Here is a 22320-nt window from a genome sequence, read left to right as displayed (position 1 = left end):
GCCCAGGCTGGAGTGCAGTGGTGCAATCTCGGCTCACTGCAACCTCCACCTTCTGGGTTCAAGCAATTCTCCTGCCTTAGCCTCTCGAGTAGCTAGGATTAGAGACGAATGCCACCATGCCCAGCTAGTTTTTGTATTTTTTTAGTAGAGACAGGGTTTCACCGTGTTGGCCAGGCAACTTGAACTCCTGACCTTGTGATCCATCCACCTCGGCCTCCCAAAGTGCTGGGATTACAGGTGTGAGCCACCGCGCCTGGCCTATATTTCTTCCTATAACCCATTTCTGTGTTTGTGCTGGCCACTTCTCTTTCCCATAGTTGACCTTAAATCTGCATTTACCAAACTATCTTCCACAGAACAATATGGTAATAAATTTTAAAACTACATTAGTTTTTAAACCTATTAAAATTAAGGAGTGGTGGCATGAAAGCAGGTGTTTCATGCTTAATGAAGTTTGGGAAACCCTCCCTGTAACACCTCCTACTGAACACATGCCATTCAGGGCAGCATGTGAAGAGTCTGCAGCAACAGGAATTAACCTTACTGAAATCCCAAACTTACTTGACCACGATGTCCCCTTCCCCTCCTCATTTTCAGTAGAAACCTATTACCATAATTCCATAACACTAAGGGCATGCTGTCTGAGAGGTTCCTCATTCCCAGTGCCAACCACAGGAACACAAGCTAGTTCCTTCCTGATTCCAAAGGTCATCCTTTTGGAAGAAAACTAGTTTTTTTTTTTTAACTCATATCCTTTTTCTCTCAAGAATAGTGAGGGACCCCCTCACACTCTCCACCAGCTATAACTAAAGGGTCTACAATGAGGAAGTGTCCCCTATAAAAGGGTGTCTAGTCCCAATACTACCTTAAGGTATTCAAACTTCTAGGAGACTTTTTTAAAGGAAAAGAGATGTTTGAAGCTTAGGTAGAGTTAATCTGCACACTTTCTGAATGCTGTTGTTCTGGGCTTATTTTTGTAACTACTATATTTGGTGTGTATAACATTTTTAATCTCTAACTACATATTTTTAAAAATCACTTTCATAATGCCACTGTGCCAGGAGACACTCAGGAGGTTTTGCAATGCCAAGAAACTGAAGGAAAGGACTTCAGTGACTTTCTGAAGATCAAACACTGTATTTGCATCCCTGTCCTCTGGCATTCTGCCAAGAATTCCCCTGGATGCTTATATTATTAGAAGTGTCCAGCTCAATACAACAAGTTACTTATTCATAATGTGAATCATTTATGCTGTAGCCACCAATAATTCTTCTATTAGCTGCCTTACAATAAATCCATCAGCCCCGAGTAAAACACTTATGGGGCCCTGGGACACAGTGGCAAGGTCACCTAGAAGACTTGTGAAAGGCTGGGTGGTATGGATTCCTTCGTGAGCATGCCTTCACCATATTTCTAAATCATAGAGAAAAAAACAGGAATATTTCAATCTCACAAAGCCTTCAGTGTTGAGATTATACAATACCAAAGTACCACAAAAGTAGCTACTGACCTGGGATGGGGTCAGTGTGTGGTCCTCCTGCACCTGCTCATGAGAGGGCAGTGACAGGGCCTCAGTTAGATGGGGATGGAAAAAACTAGAGGGTGATGCCTGCCCTTCAGAAAAGAGCACTGTCACATAGTAGGGCCACAAGGTACCACAGATTACAGAACACAGCTGTGCTGAGCAGTGGCAAAATCCAGGGTGGAAAACATACCACTTCTAATCTTTGGTGTCTTTACTATCAGCCTGCCACTATCCTGTTATCCCACTCACCAGTGCAAGGGGCTCAGGAAATGCCTGCAAGAGCAGCACAGATCGGAATGCCCTCAGCACCAGCGCCTGGACATGCCCTGGAACATGAGTTTGCATCTTTCTGTCCTCCGGACAGTCCTATGCTGTGTGCCCTAAGTGGCAGCTCTGCCCTGATGCCCTTCCATCAAAGAACTGGGGTAGGTGAAACCCTGGACAAGAGGGCACGGAAAACAAAACGTACGGACAATTTTGTTCAGAAAAATATTATCTATATATCTATCCATCTGTGAGTTTGTCTGGTACTGAATAGTCTTAAAGCTGAACACACACATGCAACATGCCAACTGAAAAGTAATGCATTTCTAGTTCCTTTAAGGTCAAGAAACCAAGAGTTTGTGTGAAATAGGCCTATGCTTCTCTGATTTTTCAAAAGTTCCTGTAAATTAGTGCCACCTGACCTGACAGTACTAATTAAGGTCAGTTGAGCCCCAGTCCTAGGCCTTCCATAGCTGGAGACAGGGGCACTTCTGTCTAGAATTTTCTTGCTTTTGTAGCTTAATTTGATTGAGTGATACCTGATGGCTTTGTGCTCTCAGAGTCTAAACTGCCTTGCTGCCCTCGAGAGGACAGCTGTTCTATACTGTCTGCAGAAAACTGGCTGCTGGCACATTGCTTTGTATTGATGTGCTATATACATTGGTGCGTGCGTGTCAAGATGCTTGCCTGTCTGAGAACTGGTGGCTCGGCAGTCCACTTCTACACCCAAAACAGTATTGAGGTATTTCAGAGGTATAATGTGACTTTTCTAAAGGAGGAAATTAGTTAATTCTTTCATCAAACATCTGAGCTTCTCAAACATGTCTTTTTCTGAAACACAGAACAGCAAACCAAACAAAGATCCTGGTCCTCAGGGAATACATTTGAGTGGGCACACAGCTTTTTGAAAAGGTTCCTCGGAAATGCAACACACTTACTTTAAATCAACAAGCAAACTTCAGGAGAAATTCTCCACACAATTTATATGGTCGCTGATGTTGAAGACTACCACAGATATTTTCTCCAAAACCAGATTATGGCTTGGAAACAAACAAAACCAGATCACAGTAATTGAAAATGTTGTCTACTCAGTAACACAGGTCAGCGGCTACAGGTGAACTATAATTCTAGACTCCCATGGCAATGAGAAGATGGAGCTGACTTTTGTTCTTGTGGAAACCACGCCTCTCAGACAAGATACTTTGTCAAAATGGAGCCAAAGGATCCCGAGTCCAGTCTCATTTCCCGTTTCCTTATTTTCTGTATCATACTACAAAGCAAACAGAATATCAAGTGCTGTGGGAAGGGAAATATTTATTTGATTTTAGGAAAACAGAAGGGACAACTGCAGCAATCTAACCTAGCAGCATGCCATTTATTTCTTCCTTTGCTGATAAAATCATGTGTCTCTCTGATGAGCAGACACAGCTATGGACTCATTACAGAAAAGATCATCATTTCTAAAACAGAAAATATTTAGCCTTTTTTTTTTTTGAGATAAGGTCTCACTCTGTCACCCACCCTGGAGTGCACTGGTGCAATCTTGGCTCACTGCAACCTCTGCCTCCTGAGTTCAAGCAACCTTCCCACATCAGCCTCCTGAGCTGGCACTGCTGGCACTCACCACCACGTCCAGCTGATTTTTGTATTTTTTGCAGAGATGGGGGTCTTACTATGTTGCCGTATTTCCCAGGCTGGTCTCAAATTCCTAGGCTCAAGTAAGTGATCTGCCAGCCTCAGCCTTCCAAAATGCCGGGATTATAGGTGTAAGGCACTGTGCTGGCCTGTTTACTCTTTTTTTTTTTTTTTTTTTTTTTTAAAATGCATTCAAATGACTGAATCTCACACACATATTAAGTGCACCTGATCAATAACGCAGGTGGAGTCTCATGATGACTTTTGTGGGCCTTGGACAATTTGGTCTTTGTGAGCCTCTTCCTCCATGAAAAAATATTAAATTAAATTTTATAACTGCATTAGTATAAAGACAAATATAATACAAGCTAGGTTCCATATTATATATTCCTTGTTACTTACTATGTTCATTTTTTCTTCTGTTTTTAAAAGGAAGTTAAAACAATTTCATGGGCCACTAAAAGTATTACAGACCCTGAGCACTGTGACTAAGCCAGCTCCAGGCCACAACCTATTGATTTTCAAGCTACTCAGCATTCTAGCCATAAATTAGAGAAAAGAACTTCTGGGACTTTCTTGCCAGCAATAAAGATCTGCAGTAAGAAAACCACTGTTTCACCAGTTAGCAAAACACTGATGAACTCTGACACAAGCAAAGTAATCTCGACTCGATTAAAATACTATTTGCCTTTGAAATAACTTTGAGTACTTCAAGAATAATTCAGTGTTTCAAATATTTATTATTGTTTGTGAGTTAAAGGCAAGGCTCTAACCCATTGCTGTACTTAAGCTTCTAATGGTTTTATATTATTGCTTGGTTAAAAAAAAGATCTCGTATAAAATTGAAAGTATAAACATTTTTCTTTCCCCTTTTTTTTTCTTGAGACAGAGTTTCGCTCTCATTGCCCAGAATGGAGTGCAATGGCACAATCTTGGCTCACTGTAACCTCTGCCTCCCGGGTTCAAGCGATTCTCCTGCCTCAGCCTCCCAAGTAGCCAGGATTACAGGCATGAGCCACCATGCCTGGTTAATTTTGTACTTTTATTAGAGATGGGGTTTCACTAAGTTGGCCAGGTTGGTCTCAAACTCCTGACCTCGTGATCCACCTTCCTCGGCCTCCCAAAGTGCTGGGATTACAGGCGTGAACCACAGGCCTGGCCAAAAATACAAATTTTTTATCATTAAAAAGTGGTAACACTATGCTTACCAGACTGAATTTCTTCATCTATTCTTAAGCATTTGATATGTGATTGAGTGGCATTAGTTTACCATCACAGGCCTTGACGAATAGTTAATAATGTGGTCAGAGCCTGATAAAGTACTTAGGAAAGAAACAGTAAAATAATTGCCTGGACCTAACAGAAAGGCATAGCTCCTTCTCCTTCCTCTCCCTTTTAGTGTCACTGGGGTTTTTTTTAAGAACTACCGCCACCAAATTAAAATGAGATTTTCAATCTTAAAGAAAAAGAAGTTTAAAAAAACCACAGAACTTTTCTAGCCAATGAAAAGGATTTAAAATATTACCTAAAGACTAACTCAGTAACACCAGAAGGCCAATGGGAAGAAGACTCTGAAATGGGTCATGTGATTACTCTGACTCCATTCTGAGTGTTTGTGTATATTAACCTGAAGTATGCATTTTCTTTCATTTCTTATCTTTTGGTAACAGTATTTGTCACTATTGCCTATAAAACAGTTAAAGATTTTTTTTTTTTTGAGACAGAGTCTTGCTCTATCCTCCCAACTGGAGTGCAATGGTACAATCTTGGCTCACTGCAACCTCTGCCTCCCTGCTTCAAGTGATTCTCCTGTCTCAGCCTCCCGAGTAGCTGGGATTACATGCATGTGCCACCATGCCTGGCTAATTTTTGTATTTTTAGTAGAGACGGGGTTTTATCATGTTGGCCAGGCTGGTTTTAAACTCCTGACCTCAGGTGATCTGCCCACCTTGGCCTTCCAAAGTGCTAGGATTAGAGGCATGAGCCATCATGTCCCACCTAAAGACCATCTGAAAATAGTTTTTTCTATTTTAAAAAAAACTACAGAGCCGGGCACGGTGGCTCACACCTGTAATCACAGCACTTTGGGAGGCCAAGGTGGGTGGCTCACTTGAGGTCAGGAGTTCATGACCAACCTGGCCAATGTGGTAAACCCTGCCTCTACTAAAAACACAAAAATTAGCCAGGCGTGGTGGTGCGTGGCTGTTATTCTAGCTACTCTGGAGGCCAAAGGAGGAGAATCACTTGAAATCGGGAGGTGGAGGTTGCAGTCAGCCAAGATCGCACCACTGCACTCCAGCCTGAGTGACAGAGCGAGATTCTGTCTCAAAAAAAAAAAAAAAAAAAAAAAAAAGACTACAGTAACTCCTCTTTCTGCAGTTTCAGTTACCTGCAGCCATCTATGGTCCGAAAATATCACAGTATTTTGAGAGGCGGAGAAATCACATTTACATAACTTTTATTACGGTGCGTTGTTATAATTGTTCTATTTTATTTTTACTTTTTTGCTAATCTTTGCTGTGCCTAATGTGTACATGAAACCTTATTGTAGATATGCATGTATAGGAGAAACACTACATATAGAGTCAGTACTACCCATGGTTTCAGGCACCCAGTGGGGGCTTGTAACATATCCCCCACAAATAAAGGAGGCTGCTATACTTGAAAAATCGAAACATTTGACTTACAGAGTATACTTTTACAAACATATCCAACAAACCTAAATTATAAATATGTTAAGCTTTTAACATGTTTCATACTTAAGTGGCAAAAAAACGAAAAGAGCTCACTTTTATAGTTGAAACCTTTCCAATGTCTTCACCCACAGACTCTTCACATCAGTCTTCACCTGTAGTTAAAACAAAAAATAAATTGCTTTTTATTTAAATATGAATTTTTCAAAATTCTTTTAATGAAACATGTCTGAGCTATCAGGGCTCATTTTAAGTGGTTTAAAAGGAAGACTGGATGCAAAGGCCAGGATTTTCCCAGGAAAAGGCCACATCGTGCTACGGCACTGTAAGAGGCCTACAGCAATGATCATACACATTTAATTAAAAAACGAAAAGATTTGCAGGATGTGGTATTTAAAAGTTACTGACGTCCTATCATCCTTGATTTTCCCTTTTCCTTGAAATACTCAGATAATTCAAAAGGAGACTTGAACTTTCAATAGCTCTGTAAACAAAGGAGTTCAGTGGCTTGCCAGAAGCCAGGAAGAATTTCCCCCAGCAGACAGAGAAAGCTCAAGGCCATGAAGCAGGGAATGGAAGGAGAGGTTCTGATTTCAACCTTCCTTGCCCGCAGCATCCCTCGCTCCAAAACACTAGTCCTCCAACAACTTCCTAAGGCCACAGCCACTCTACCCTGAGTTCTTCCTATTTTCCATCAGTGCAAGGGAGCTCATTGGGGTGATGCTTACATCTGGTGAAATTTGGAGCCACAGTTTTTCTGGTCACTGCTTTGGTTCTTTTTTTTTTTTTTTTTTGAGATGAAGTTTCACTCTTGACACCCAGGCTGGAGTGCAATGGCGCAATCTCGGCTCACTGCAACCTCTACTTCCTGGGTTCAAGCAATTCTTCTGCCCCAGCCTCCCAAGTAGCTGGAATTACAGGCGTGTGCCACCACACCTGGCTAATTTTTTGTATTTTTAGTAGTGACATGGTTTCACCTTGTTGGCCAGGCTGGTCTTGAACTCCTGACCTTAGGTGATCTGCCCACCTCAGCCTCCCAAAGTGCTGGGATTACAGGCGTGAGCCACTGCACCCAACCTGGTTACTATTTTTAAAAAGAAAGAACCACACACATTTCAACATTTGCAGAGTTTTAACATTTAAAAGAAAAATGTGCCTAAAAATTTCTCAGTTGGGTATCTTCATGACAAAAAGTTACTTGAACATATTGTAGTTGATCGAGGGATGAATCAAAATAAAAATTTCAGAGTGAAAGGTAGCTACAGAGTACCACTAGTAGGGAACATTGAAGGCAGGTATGGAATGCACTGATTATTATAAAAATAGCCCAACTAGAGAGCCAGCTTCCAAAAGTTTTGAAAAAAAAAAAAAAAAACTTAATAAACAGCTTCACTATAATTAGTTCCACCTAGGTCTGAAATCCTAGCTTTTGTTATAAAAAATGGGGAAATGGGTGGGGACAGTGAAAATTAGCTAATTTTATTCTGCATATGAGGAGTTAAAACAATGCAGTTTCACTTGTGACATTTTTTATTTAAGAGAATAAAGAAATGAATTAAATGTTTAACCTCAGTAAGTTTAAAAAATTAAATACGATATAGGTAAGACAGACATAAAAACAAAAGCAGGATTGTATGATTTAAGTATTTAAGAACCAGTAGGTGGTTCATTGCAGAATAAACTACTTCACGGGCAGATTTCTGACAAATTTGTTCTTAAAATCCAACACAAAACTAGAGGACTAAAAATTATTAGGGGACTATCTCACAGAAACGGAAAAGATGAAAAAAAATCATGAGTACCATATAACAATACCCCTATGAATAAATTCAAACATTTTTCTAAGGTGATATTTAATTATCAACACTGACCTAAAAATGTAAAGGCTACAAAATTAATACCTATAGTTTACCTCAAGGATTAGCTAATTCCAGAAAAGACAAAGGAAAAATGAGACTCCCCAATTTGATAAAGCCAGCACAAATCTGATAAAGTACAAAGAGAGAAAAGGAAGAGGCATGCTCAGAAACTCAGTTTCTAGTATACATCTACGTAAATAAGGTTTACTCTCTAAATATTATATAAGTAGATCCATTACGCCCTATCATTAGGTCACAAAAGATCAACACCTATTCTTATCTTCAAAGATGCCAAAATGGCACAGGGTAAACTCAGCACCTATATATGGTCATCTCTCAGTTTATGGAGAAATAGGATAGTTTGCCATGATTTTTAAGAAGACCTGAAATCAACAGACATTTTTATTATAAGTCAGGAATAAAAGATGCTCACTGTGCAACAGTGAAAGAAGACGAACAGCCAAATTACCCCCATCGGTGGGTGACAAGGTTGAATACCTAGAAAGATACCATAAAATAAATATCTTTTAAAAACCTGTTAGAAATAGTAAAGGCTAAGATCACTTAAAACAAAATAAAAAGCACCGGGTTTTTCTCCAGGGGCAGAAAGGATGAGTTGCAAATGAAAATGAAGACAGTCTGAAAATAGATCATATTCAGAAAACAATGCTCAAAGAATCTACACAGAAGACATTTAAGGAAATCTTTGGGACAATGATACCCTCATGAGAAGTGATGAAAAATACAAATGTACTTTTTAAAAAAAAGATAAAAGCATCATCTAGTCAGGAAATTCAATCTGAGGTAAACCAATGAATTTATAATGCTGGTTATTATAGGAATATGAGAACAACAAGAGGGCTTTTACAATCAGCAGTGCTTATTTATAGGTGTATACATGAGAACCTCAGAGGCTGTTCTATAAATTCAAGATAGGATTTTAAAAAAACATTAAGAATGTTTGATTATCTGGCCTTAAGTACAAAATCCACTAATATATTATACTCAGGACATTAAATCCAAATAGAAATTTCTGTCAAAACAAAACTCCATTATACTTCTGAAGGTTGGGGAAGTGTTAAAAATAGCCATCAGTGTTATATTTGTGAAAAGAAAATGCTGACTGCACTTCACTGAATCATGGTGAAACAGGTCACATCTTATTGCTTTTGGCCAAAGAACAATGCTAAACTTATAGTCTAGACTATAAACAAGGTGATGTTTAAAATAATTTATATAGGCAAAACACAACTAATATGAGTTTGAGCATAAAAATAAATAAAATGTCAGGGTGAATTTTGTAAAAAGAAGACCAACCTATCACCATGTCTTTTTAACTACAGTGTCTAAAATAAGCTTACCTTTAATTTCAGACAACAGACTCAAAGCTATGTGTCCCTGACAGTAACTGTGGATCAATTCTAGTTATTCCAGAATGAATGTTAACAACAAATATGCACAAAAGAGACCAACTTTGCTTTATATACACAGGATGAAATAAAAGGGAGTTTTATTTGTTTCTCTATGTGACCCGGTAAAGTGGCTTTTAATGGTCTGAATTAGCTGTGGCTTAAACAAGGAAAGATTTGCAGTCATGTCTGATAATAACACTTCCACCAATGCTACTGACTATGTGAAGACCTAAAGCACAAACAGTTTCCCTAGAATGTCAATTATTTGATATATAGGAGCCCAATATATTTGTTCATAAACACAAAAGGTATTATTTCTTGAGTAAAACACATGAACGTTGTAAAAGAAACAAAGTGAGGGGAGAAATTCATAGAAATGACAGGATTTCAGATCAGTGTCTAATTGTAATAACGCCAAAAGGGGAAATCTACTAATGTTCCTCCCATAAGTTTCCAGAAAATATGATTTAAGTCAGTAGCAAAGATGGTTAAGTATCCAAAAACAAAGGGAATATTTTGAGGGGATATAAAATCTGACCATGTAAATCTCAAAAGAATCTCTATGTGGAATAGATTCTTGCTGCTGCTCCTACCTGCCATCTTGGAGAGCCACTCCACATCTGTCCATTCCAATCTGGGAATGTCAGCTAGGTAACTTGTGACTCTACATCCACTGTAACATAAAAAACCCCTTTCTTACTTCTACCTGCCCTTCTTTGAGCTGTTTCATTTCATTCATAGACATCAGCAAGTAACAATGGCTTATGTAATACAAATGGGCTTCTACTAAGTGGGTGGAATAACATCATCTGTTGGTTTTGAAGCCTGACATCCATCTACCCTCCTGGCATTCACACCAACATTTTCCTCTCCCTTTTCCTACTCCCAGCCTATGTGATCTGAAAGACAATTAGGCTAAGCCATTCATCATGTTTTATCCCCCTAATTACATGTTTCATCCCCCTAATCACTGCATTAGGTCATGGATAGGCACGTGGCCTGCACCAGACCAATCAGGGTCACTGAGACCTAATTTTTGGATTTTATGAAGAAGGAAACAAAACTTTTCTCAGTCCTATTAGATAAGAATAAGAGAGAGAAAAGCTACTGCAGCCATCCCCGTAAACATGTAGGGTTCAAGGATAAGCCAACATGGAGAAACCCCATTCTGATAAATTTTCTGTGCTTTTGAACTGTAAAATAGGCTTGTACATAAATTATTGTGACTTGCTTTCACATACTCAATATTGTGTGAGATTCCCCTATGTTAATTTGCTAATTATGTAGTTCAACTGTTTGTACTGGTGGATAGTATGTCATTGAATAACTTGTGGTATATTTGTATGCTCTAGTGTTTAGATCTGTAGAATGTATCCAGTTTGGGGTTTTTTTCCTATTAATAGCAGTGCTGTACATTTCTTCTGTATTCATGTGCTGGAGATTCTACATTGTATTTATCTGAATTGAAAGAGTTAGGCTGTTCATCACACACACAGTGAACTTTACTGCTAATGCTAAAGTTTTTCAAGAATTGTACCAATTTACACTCCACCCATAGTGTATAAGAGTTCCACTGGCTCTACACTGCCTTATGGCCAACATTCGATGCTACAAAATTTTAATTATAGTTATTCTGATGGGTGCAAAATGTCATTATTATGGTTTAAATTTGCATTTTCCTAATTACTAATGAGATTGAGCATATTTTCATATGCATTTTGGCCATTTATGTTTCCTTCCCTGTGAAACACCTGTTCATGCATTTTGCCCATTTTTCTACTGAATTGTCTTTTTCTGATAAGTTTATCAGAGTTCTTCATGTATTCTTCAATATATAAATCCATAGGTCTGTTATGGATTATGATTTATCTTCACTCTCAACAGAGGATCTTAAATATGATGCAGTTACATATGTTTATGGTTTAATGATTTTTGTCTTAAGAAATTCTTTTCCTATACTAAAGACATGAAGATATTCTTATATATTTATTTTAAACACTTTGTAATTTCACATTTAAGTATTTGATCCAGTTGAAATTGATGACTGTATATGGTGTGAGGCAGAGATTCATTTTCATTTTCTTCCATAAAAAGGATAACCAATTACCCAAGAATCACTTATTAATTTATTCTTTCCACTTATTTGCAATGCATCTCTATTATATATCAGGGTTCTATATAAATGTGGGCCTGTTTCAAGACTACTATTTTATTGGTCTAACTGCTTATCCCTATTGCCAATATCAAACTGCCTAAATGACTATGATTTTGTAAGAACACAAATAACATTGCTAAATCCTTCTACATGTTTCCTCAGAATTATTTTGGCTACCTATCAACCTTTGTTCTGTATAAATTTTAGAATTAAGCAAAGTTCCATCAAAAGCATGTTGAATTTGATTGGGGTTATATTGAATATACATATGAGAAAATTAAGATCTTTATATTATAATCATGATGTTATTTACAAACATGTTACCTCTCCACAGTATTTAGGTCCTTAAAAAATAACTTCCAATGAAGTTAAAATTATTCTGTTTTCTACATAAAGATCTCACATATCTTTCACTAGATATATTTCTAGAGATCTTTTTGTTGTTCTTAGAAAAGTTGTCCTTTTAAAAAGTATCCTGCTTTTTTCTAGAAAGGATGTTACTAACTTAAAAATATATATTTGGAATTACCAAGAAAAGTTGCAAAATATAAGAAGAGTACAAAAAAAAAAAAACTCTTGGCAGGGCATGGTGGCTCGTGCCTGTAATCCCAACACTTTGGGAGGCTAAGGTAGGTGGATCATGAGGTCAGGAGTTCAAGACCAGCCTGACCTATATGGTAAAATCCTGTCTCTACTAAAAATACAAAAATTAGCCGGGTATGATGGCATGCACCTGTAATCCCAGCTACTCAGGAGGCTGAGGCAGGAGAACTGCTTGAACTCAGGAGGAGGCGGAGGTTGCAGTGAGCCAAGATTGTACCATTGCACTCCAGCCTGGGTGACAGAGTAAGACTTTGTCTCAAAAAAAAAAAAAAAAAAGACACCAAAAAACCCAGTCTCTTTTCTTAGCTCTTCCTTGTCAAATGTTTATTGATTTTATTCGTTCTTTAATAGGACCAAATTCTGGTTCTAGTGTGCTATCGGCATATATAATTCTTTGGCTGTAAGCAAGAAACCCCATCAGCTACAGAATTCACAATGGAAACTGGCTGACCAAAGTAGGAAAGGAGAGAATGCCAATTCAACAAATCATCTGAATTTTTCATTCATGCATGTAATTATTTAAATACCTCAGAATTCATTTATTTATCCATTTAACAAATATTTACCATCTATTATGTACAAACATCCATGTCTATTATCAGAGACCTCCAAAGACAGATACATACTCTGTAGCTTTCCTTGCAAATTCAATTCCATTTTAATTTCTAATTTATATATATGCAAATGGCCATTTCTTCTTTTGGGAAAACAAAACAAAATAAAACAAAACACAACAGTGGGTGTCAATCATTTAGAAGGGGAAAAAAATCCCAGAATTTGGAAGAAGAAGCCACAGAGGTACAAATCATTCAGAGCTGTTATTTCTTAGTCTCTTAACCAGTACATAGACCAGTTTTACTCATCATTTGATTCAATTATGTAGTGAATGTCTGGTATGAGCTGGGCATTATGCAGGCACAAAGAATTGCAAAGTGAATAAAATGTGGTATCTTCAAGAAATATGGCTCACATTACAAAATAGATAGGCATTCTCTCCTTTCCTACTTTGTTTTCAGTGGTGCTTTGACAGATATCTTAGGAAAGATTTGTCAAAAGAAAGGTTTTCCCCACTCAATCCAGATGTTGTATATCAGATTTGCCTGTCTTGTCGGGCACCATGTGCTCCATGTAAATATAATTTATAAAATGAGTTGAGCTGTTAAGATGAGTTCAGTTTCCAGTTTGTGTCAATTCCTGAGTTCCACAGGACACACACCAACATGAGACAGGACCGACAGGTTCTTACTATATTAGTAAGATGTGTTACACTGATACCAGATGCTTCCAGAATCTGGGCTAGATTTCATGGTAAGCTGACTGTGAGCTTTTAAAAAAAATAGGAAATTAAAAGCAGACAAGGAACATGAACATGAATGCAGCACCAAATTTCTCTGTGTCACCAGGCTGGAGCACAGTAGCACGATCTAGGCTTACTGCAACCTCCCCCCGCTGGGTTCAAGCAATTCTCCTGCCTCAGCCTCCCAAGTAGCTGGGACTACAGGTGTGCGCCACCACACCCAGCTAATTTTTGTACTTTTAGTGGAGATGGGGTTTCACCATATTGGCCAGGATGGTCTCGATCTCTCAGCCTTGTGATCCACCTGCCTCAGCCTCCCAAAGTGCTGGGATTACAGGCGTGAGCCACCGCGCCCGGCCGTCTCTCTGTTTTTCATACTTACAGCCATCTTTGCTCTTAATAAAGAAAAGTTGGCCAATTAGAACTGAGGTTTCCGTCACTATTTTCTTTACGTTTTTTAAGTTGGAGGAGATGCTGGGCAAAAATGTAAAAAGTAGGGTATGTTTCTTCAATGAATGAGCTTCACTTAAGTATAGATACTACTACAGGTGCTCTTACAGGCACTGGGGTTACAGAGAAAAATTCTGAGCCACTGCCTAACATATCAGGTTCTTGAAGGGATACATACCAGGAGACAAACTAGATAGCAGCTATAAGTGCTGTAATACAGTCATCATGCTTTTACTCAAGCAACCTGAGCTACTCCTAAAATGCCTTGAATGCATCCAACATCTAAGCACCAACAGCATGACAGTGCAGGTGCCAAGGATGCAGCCATGACTGGAATAGTGTCAGCCCTTACCCTCATGGGACCTTTAGCCAGCGGGGTGGCTGGCACAGCATTAAAGGCAATGCCCAGAGGCAACTGTAGTTATACAGTATATGTTTGAAAGCATAAAAAAATACAACTTCAATATGAAAATTTGGGTCTTGGTAGCATACCAGTGGAGGAAAATTATGGGTAAGGCAAGACTTCAGAGATACTCAAGTCCAGACCTAACTAAGGAAAAGGAAGGTGATTATGAAAGTTAGCAAGGTTTGGCAGATGCTACATGTAATAAAATGGAGGAAGCCACAGAAATTGATCAACATTTTCTAAGCAGAAAAATTTTATGAGCATCACCTTTTATAGAGTTTAAGAGCTTCTTTCAATTTAGGTCAATAATTTTAAACAGTTCAGAACGCATTAACAAGCAGTGAAAATGAATGTTAATTAACAATGAAATTCCCTCAAACAAACAGACTTCATATGGCTGTGGTTTTAAAAGTTGTACTGTCTCTTACGTCAAACACATTTGGTAAGGGGAAACAGGATAGTAGGTTTCTTGTGCCACTTATTTAATAAACTAATATTTTAGGAAATAACTTTAAAATCTGAATTTGTATCCACTCACCTATTTATTTAATGGTGAAGCACATTTTTTTTTTTATCCAGGCTTCTATAAAAATATACTTCATTCAGGCAGCATATGGAAAAAAGTGTTACATCACTTGAAAATGTTCTATTTAGAAAGGTAATTTCCTTTTACTTTTTTTTTTTTTTTTTGCCTTTCCACATCAGTCAAGAAAAACAGGCTTTGACATATTGGTTTTTAAAAAGAGAACTACCAAATATATCACAGAGTTTTTATTTAACATCTATCTTGAGGCTATTTCAATGAGCTTTCAGTTTCAAGGGGAGGAAAAACAAAACATGAATATGAAGGACTGGCTTCCAATGAAGCATTTTACAGTTACTACCAAATAGTGATTTATTCATCTGCATGTTCCACAGCACTGCCGCCACCACTACTTCCTGGAAATCTTCGGTTCTGCTAACACGGACCGTTTTTACTTTTAAAAAGAGGGGAACTGCTAAAATTGAATAACGTAGCCCATGAGGAAAATAAGAGAGTGACAATTGACATATGCAAAAACACCTTTTCATTTTTTTTTCATTTTCAATCTGGACTTGAGAAAACGTTTACTTTCACTAAACTTTCATTAGCAAATCTAATGTGCTTACACAGTTATTTTGCTGATCTTAAAAGAGGTTCAAAACTGAATATGATTACCATTTCAAAACTCTTTCACAGAGTCTGAACTTCACAGATTATCTCTTCTGTATAATGTTTTTGCTTTCCTTCACAGAAACCATTAGGGTTTTCTTCAGTCTATCTTGCCAGTTTAGACTATATTAAACTTGCTTATTTTAGAATAATTTTATTTAGAAGATAGATGCGTGTGCTTTCTAGTTTCTAATGCCAGGAACAAAGTAATATTTCTTCAGATTCTGTTTATGTGCATGTTCGGCCCAGATATCTGGGTTACATAAAAGGCAAAACAGCCTCTAGTAGTGGGGACATTTGGCTGTGTGTAGAGTTAAGCCCAGATTAAAGGGCGGGACACTTGTGGTGCACAGATAAGCCAGAGTATTCTCTAGCCACAAGTTTTTTCACTATAAAACTGACATTTAGTACCCACTAAAAAACTGACATAGTGTACTCCTGCCATAAAATTATTTAGCTTTGCACTTTCTGATCTAAATATTCGGCAACGATAGGTATTTCTTTAACATCTGTCTCCAACATTAGACCACAGGTGACCCCATTTCTCTGCGTACCAATGCATACCCAATGCCCAGCAAATGCCATGGCAGATGCTCATAAATAACTGTTAAATGAATAACCAAGTAGAAATGTACTCATTGGATTTAGTGGCAATTTTGAGGAAACTGTGAGGGCTAAAGTGGAAATAGTTCAGGGCGATGAGTGAAACACCACACATCTTAGACAAGGCCTGAAGGAGGGAAGTAGAAAGAGCTAGTGTGGCGTAGGTATTCCAAGGAGGGTTTTGTGTGGGAGAGTCTGGATGATGTATAAATGGTGACAAGATAGATCTTTTAGAGAGGAAGGGCTTGAAAATACTGAAAAAGGAAAAGTAATCCAAAGCATCCCTGAAAAGACAGGAAGAACGAGGACCCAGGGCCCAGGACCCAGTGTTAAATAAGATGGGGATGCATTTGCTGTTATAATGAAGGCAGGAAGGTGATGGTTCTTAGTATATTTGGTGTCAGGCCATGGCCCTGTGTGTTCTCAAGTGATTTCTATTTGCTCAGTGAAGTAAAAGACAAGATCATCTCCTGAAAATGTTGGGCAAGGCTGTGTATTTGGGAAGAGTTGGGAAAATTAGAATTAAGTCATTTAGGAGAGTCGGTCATGAGCTGACTATTAAAAAAATAGTAAGTCTGTCAATATCACATTCTGCACCAACAACCATCAGGTGACAGATCCTGAGGGTGGGAGGCTGGCCTGGGCATGTGCTTAGCAGACAGCAGGTAGGGCCAGATGGGTAGCCCTACAGGGAAAGCTGTGGCTTTGGAATCGAAAGATTTGGGCCCAAGGCCAAGATCTGCCATTAATGAGCTGTCTGACTTGGAAGAGTCACTTCACTTCTTTAGGGCTTAGGGTTTACCATTTTTAAAATGACAGAATTGCACAAAAACCTCTAAGTTCCCTTCTATCACTAAAAGTACTCTTTATAATATAGCCAGCAAATTAGTCTAATGGTAGCACCATTAACACATAATAAAAGTTCAGAATTGGACAGGAACCATCGTTCCTGCCTGATCCGTGGCTCCATTGCTTTCCGACATGCATTACACAAGACCTCCCCTCTGGTCTGCCTATGAGTCTACTTGCACCCTGCCAGCTACATGACAAACGTGATCATATGGAGTTCTTCACTTCCATCATTCCAATGGTCCCCATCACTATGTAGATGAGCCCAGACTCTTCAGGCCAGCCCAAGAAGCTCTTGGTCATTGGCTCCCGCCCACCTGCCTGCCTCATTGTCTCAATGAAATACTAACTGCAAAACTGTTTTACAGAATAAAAAAAAAAATGACAGGGAGAGCTTGATTAAAGGACATAAAATTACAGCTAGACAGGATGAATACATTCTAGTATTCTATACCACCATAGAATGACTGTAATTAACACTAATATGTAGTTCCAAATAGCTAGAAGGATACTGAACATCCCCAACACAAAAAATGATAAATGTTGTAGATGATGAATGTCATTTTGTATTCCATGAATATGCATATTTTAATTTCTTAAAAATTAAAAAAGAAAAATAGTAGAGAAATATATAGCATTTTAAAAAGTAAAGCATTGATAAAGGTTATTCTAATCCCTTAAACATACACATCCTCTACTCTAGTGGGATACATATATTGTCATTTGCTATTTTAAGACAGTTCAATTTTAAAACACTGTACGCAGAAATTGGGGCCAACCAGTTCTCAGCAGCAACAGTGAAAATTTTGTGGCTGGGTTAAAATATACTAAAGTGAATTCCTTTCACTTTCTAAGGTGAGAACAATATAAGTTAAAGCCTTCCCAAAAGAAATGGGCTTTCCAGAGGAAGTGAAGACAGAATATAAATAACATTCCCCATTCATTAAAAGAATGGTATTCAATGATGTTTACACATGTGGTTCTCACTCTTTAAACTTAAGTCTAAATATATTTTTAAAGCTGTAGGTAAAACAGTAATTTACTGAAGCCAAACCACAAAGAAATTTCAAGAATGCATCGAGGTTATATAATTCTATTCCCTACTACATAAAGAGAATTCTCATAACTTCTATTTCGGTCATCTGTTCACTAATTCTGACTTAGGAGATTTTTGGAACATAAAACAATTAGAGAAATCAAGTTTCAGTCTAATTAAGTTTCTAGGTAAGAGGTAGAAATGTAAGCTCCCAACCACTGAACAGCAATTGCTACACAAGAGGTACCTGGCAAGGGGGCTTCTACCTGCCCCTAGAACTCCCCATCCTCTCCCTCCCATGGTTGGGAATTTTCTTGTCCTCTTGACACCTTTATTTGTCTTCATTTCAGAAATTCTAATCTAGCAGGAGTGACCTCGGCAAAAGAGGGAGGGGCAATGAGAAGAAAGGTTCAAGCAAGGGTCAATAAACATTAGAAAATCAGCTGCTAACTGAGCGGTGGCGGGGGGGTGGGGGAGGGGTGTTCCAGAACTTTCTGTGTACTTGGGGTGGAAGGAGGGCAACTAGAATAGCTTTTATGGAAGACTTGGGAGATAGAAGGAAACACAGTCAAAAACGGTGTGAGAACGCAGGAGGTAGGAAAGACTAAATTATTCCAAGGAGCCATAAGACACCTAACTTAGCCAGAGCTGCCATCTTGGTGGAAAACAGAAATACATTCAATCTAAATTTAATAAATTCAATATGTGCTTCTGATACTGAAAAATAAAAATCCTAAGCAATCCAAGATGATCATCTTTGAACAACAATACCTTCTTAAGGGCCAGGGCAAGATCCATAGATATTCACACTCCTTTCATGGTAAGAATAATGAGAATAAGAATGATCTCAGATTTTAAACGAATAAGTGCCAAAACATAAAATCTAACGGACTAAATAATAGCATTTATATGGCTAAGCCCTCATTCAGTAGGCTGCAAAATCTAAGCCAAGAAAATCTCTAGAATATACAACAAAAAAACAAACAGAAGGAAAATAGATAAGGAAGAATTGATTCCAAGAGGTCTAAAATCCATCTACTCAAATTCTAGGTGAAGATATACATTAATATTAGTGGGGAGAAAATATCCTAAGCTAGAGAAGACTTCAGATAACAAAGCTCAAAAATAAAAGGACTGATGACAAAAAGGTAATGGCAAACTTTCAGAACTAAGGATAAAGCAAAAAGTCCTATAAGGTTCAAAGAGGTAGAGAGAGGCACACACACAATCAACTATGTTGTAAATCTAACATCAGACTTATTGGCTACAGTAGATTTGAGGTATCAGAGGTACAATGCCTTCAAAGTTGTAAATCTAACATCAGACTTATTGGCTACAGTAGATTTGAGGTATCAGAGGTACAATGCCTTCAAAGTTGTAAATCTAACATCAGACTTATTGGCTACAGTAGATTTGAGGTATCAGAGGTACAATGCCTTCAAAGTTGAGAAACAATAATTTTGAATTTTGAATCCAGACTGAAATAATCAAGTGTGAAAGCAAAATCAGACATTTTCACACATGCATCACAGTGCTTACCATCTATGCATATTCTACATCAAAGGTTACTCGAAGGGAGTAGCCGACCAAAAGAAAAAAGGAATCTAAGGAAAAGGATGACATGAATTACAAAAAAAACCAGTAAAAGCTAAATATAACCCTAAAGCAGAGAAATGTCTAGAAAGAAGTAAAGCTACTGGGAAAATCTCCTTCAAGTGGCAAAATTTCATGATCCATGATGGGAGTTCTTTCTCTATGGATCTAATTATATTACTTGACTCCACAGTGAATAATACTTGCATACTGGCACTAGGTTTTTAGAAACCACTCAGAAACAAAACAAAAAAACACATTCATAATTAGGCTAAAGTAATAAGAAATAAGTGTATTAACTGTGACACTGTAAAAGCTATAGTCTAGCTAACTGGGAGGTCATGGGTAGGATGGATAGACTCTCTTGGGACCAAGGGGGTTCCCGCATATGGGACTTTCATAGCCAAAACTGGGAAAGTCCTGTGTAAACCAGGACTTGTGTGTCATCTTAGTCATAGGGCAGAAGAAATGAATAAAGGATGCTAATATCATCTTTCAGACCAAGGTTCAACAGATGCTTTAGAAAAGAAAGAAGTTGGTGACAATCAAGATAATAACAGCAACTGTTAGCAGTGATTATACTTGAGGAATGAGGTTTTGTATTTGATTTCATCCTTTCCAAACTTCACATTTTAAAAACAATACATCCATTTAGAGCACAATGGGTCAACTCTTATTCACAAGGCATCTAATTTCTAACAGAGAGTATTTCAAAATTAGGACAACCTAGAACTCCAAACATGTGAAGCCAACTAAAAATGATTAAGTAAGAGATTTTTATCTAAACCTTGATATGAAAGCAAGGGTACAAACAAACCAAGGACAGGAAGATCTGTTCCCTTGTCCAGGGGCTGTGTCTGTCCTCTTGTGAAGGATGAATGATCACAGGAAAGGACAAGAAGAAGAAGACCTTAGTGAACCAAAAAAAAAAGGACCAACTGAGACACGTTGAATACAGTAATAAGCCATTGAGATTCCACACCAACACTACAGCTACTGCTGTGGTGTTTATCCACATCAGAACTGCTCAAAAGACACAGTGCCCTCTCTCTCTCCCTCTCTAAAGGTGTGGCTGTGTATGAGTGTCATGTATTACACTAGCTTTTTAAAAAAAGTCATGAGTTACATACAATGAACTGAACATTTTATGCCAAAACTGTTACTTAGAGAAAAAATTCAAAATAGGGGTCTTTTCACAAGCATTAATATTTTGAAGTTTGTGTAATGACCCTGAAGAGGTATCTATAGATAAAATTTATATTTTCTTTAAAGAGAACTCAAGTCTTAGGTATGCTGACTCCACAATTATTTGCACAGGAAGTCATTAACTTATCTGCAAATAATAACTCACCATAAAGATAATAATTGTTTCATACCCTTCAACTCAAAAACGCCTCTGTTGACACCCAAAAGATAGGATATTTCTAATCCCAGGACTTTGGGAGGCCGAGGCGGGTGGATCACGAGCTCAAGAGATCGAGAGCATCCTGGTCAACATGGTGAAACCCCGTCTCTATTAAAAATACAAAAAATTAGCTGGGCATGGTGGTGCGTGCCTGTAATCCCAGCTACTCAGGAGGCTGAGGCAGGAGAATTGCCTGAACCCAGGAGGCGGAGGTTGCGGTGAGCCGAGATCATGCCATTGCACTCCAGCCTGGGTAACAAGAGTGAAACTCCGTCTCAAAAAAAAAAAAAAGAAAAGAAAAAAAGAAAAAGCCTGCAGTCCTGCTTTCTGTAAGCCACTAGTTACCAAGCATCTAATCAACATCCACTGAGTGTGGAACAGTACATGAAAGCAGGGGCCTTGATATATTTTCCTGTTTAATGAGTCCCTGCCAGATCACTGCATATCTATCAAGTTTCCTTTTTTTAAGATACACAGTGTTTAAAAAACATACCTGAAATCAGGATATAGCTTATTATTAACATGAACATTTAACAGAGTTTATTTATGCTCCCTAAAAAGTTGTTAAATCAATTCTTAAAAATCCAGAGTCTAGCAACTGAGAAAACCAAAAAATGCCACATACACAGCTCACTGGAAATGCATGTGATAACTAACTTAAGTGAACCCATGAAAATAAATTTTTTAAAATGTGGCTCCAGGTAAGCTGAGATATTGTCCTACAAGTGAAGACAGCTGAGATTAGAACCATTAAAAAGAAAATTAGCCCAAAGCAGATGCTTGTTTCCCAATTGTTTTTAACTACAAATTACACATAAGGTATCCACAAATTTCAAAAGAATCAGCAGAACCACAATCCTAAAATGTCCACCCATGGCTTTTCTGTTTTTCATTTTAATTGTAAAACTACTAAGATTCCCATTCAGTTATTTTAGGGGATTAAAAACATTTCAATGTCATTTATCAAAAGCAAAATTTGCAGCACACAGTCTCCACAACTCTAAAAACAAAATTTAAAAAGAAAAAAAGTCTGTGAAAGCTGAAATTTACTTGCTCTCCAGGAAACGAATTGGAGTTTGCTGGAGTAAAGGTAATGAAATGATGTAAAAACTTTGTGTGAAAGTCAAAGTGTTCTGTTAAGAGCCCATTAAGCGTAGGAACCATATCTGCCCTCATTTTCATTTCCTTTGGTTCTTGGTGATAGCTCTATTGAATATTCAAATTAAACAGATTTGAGAACTAATTATTTTTCCAGAAGAAGAGCCCTTTAACTACTTCAACACCTGGATTGTTTCTAGTTTCTGCATCCCCCCAAAATGCTCCCAACTCTTCTTGGAAGGATA

General features: G+C 38.0%; 1 protein-coding gene across 4 annotated transcripts in view; it reads right to left on the bottom strand.

Annotated features, from left to right (window-relative positions):
* The window catches only part of PLEKHG1 (pleckstrin homology and RhoGEF domain containing G1), a 249418-nt gene that overhangs the window by 190582 nt on the left and 36516 nt on the right, over positions 1 to 22320 (bottom strand). For 2 of the 4 annotated variants that reach the window (XR_013534630.1, XM_035296959.3), the window contains exon 2: positions 6214 to 6272. The exons of the other annotated variants lie outside the window; for them this stretch is intronic. The gene's annotated coding sequence lies outside the window, so the exon portion shown is untranslated. The remainder of the gene's footprint in view (positions 1 to 6213; positions 6273 to 22320) is intronic. 4 annotated transcript variants of the gene reach the window in all.

This window comes from Callithrix jacchus, chromosome 4, assembly GCF_049354715.1.
Source record: "Callithrix jacchus isolate 240 chromosome 4, calJac240_pri, whole genome shotgun sequence".
Lineage (NCBI taxonomy): Eukaryota > Metazoa > Chordata > Mammalia > Primates > Cebidae > Callithrix > Callithrix jacchus.
This window is presented reverse-complemented; position numbering and strand designations above follow the sequence as displayed.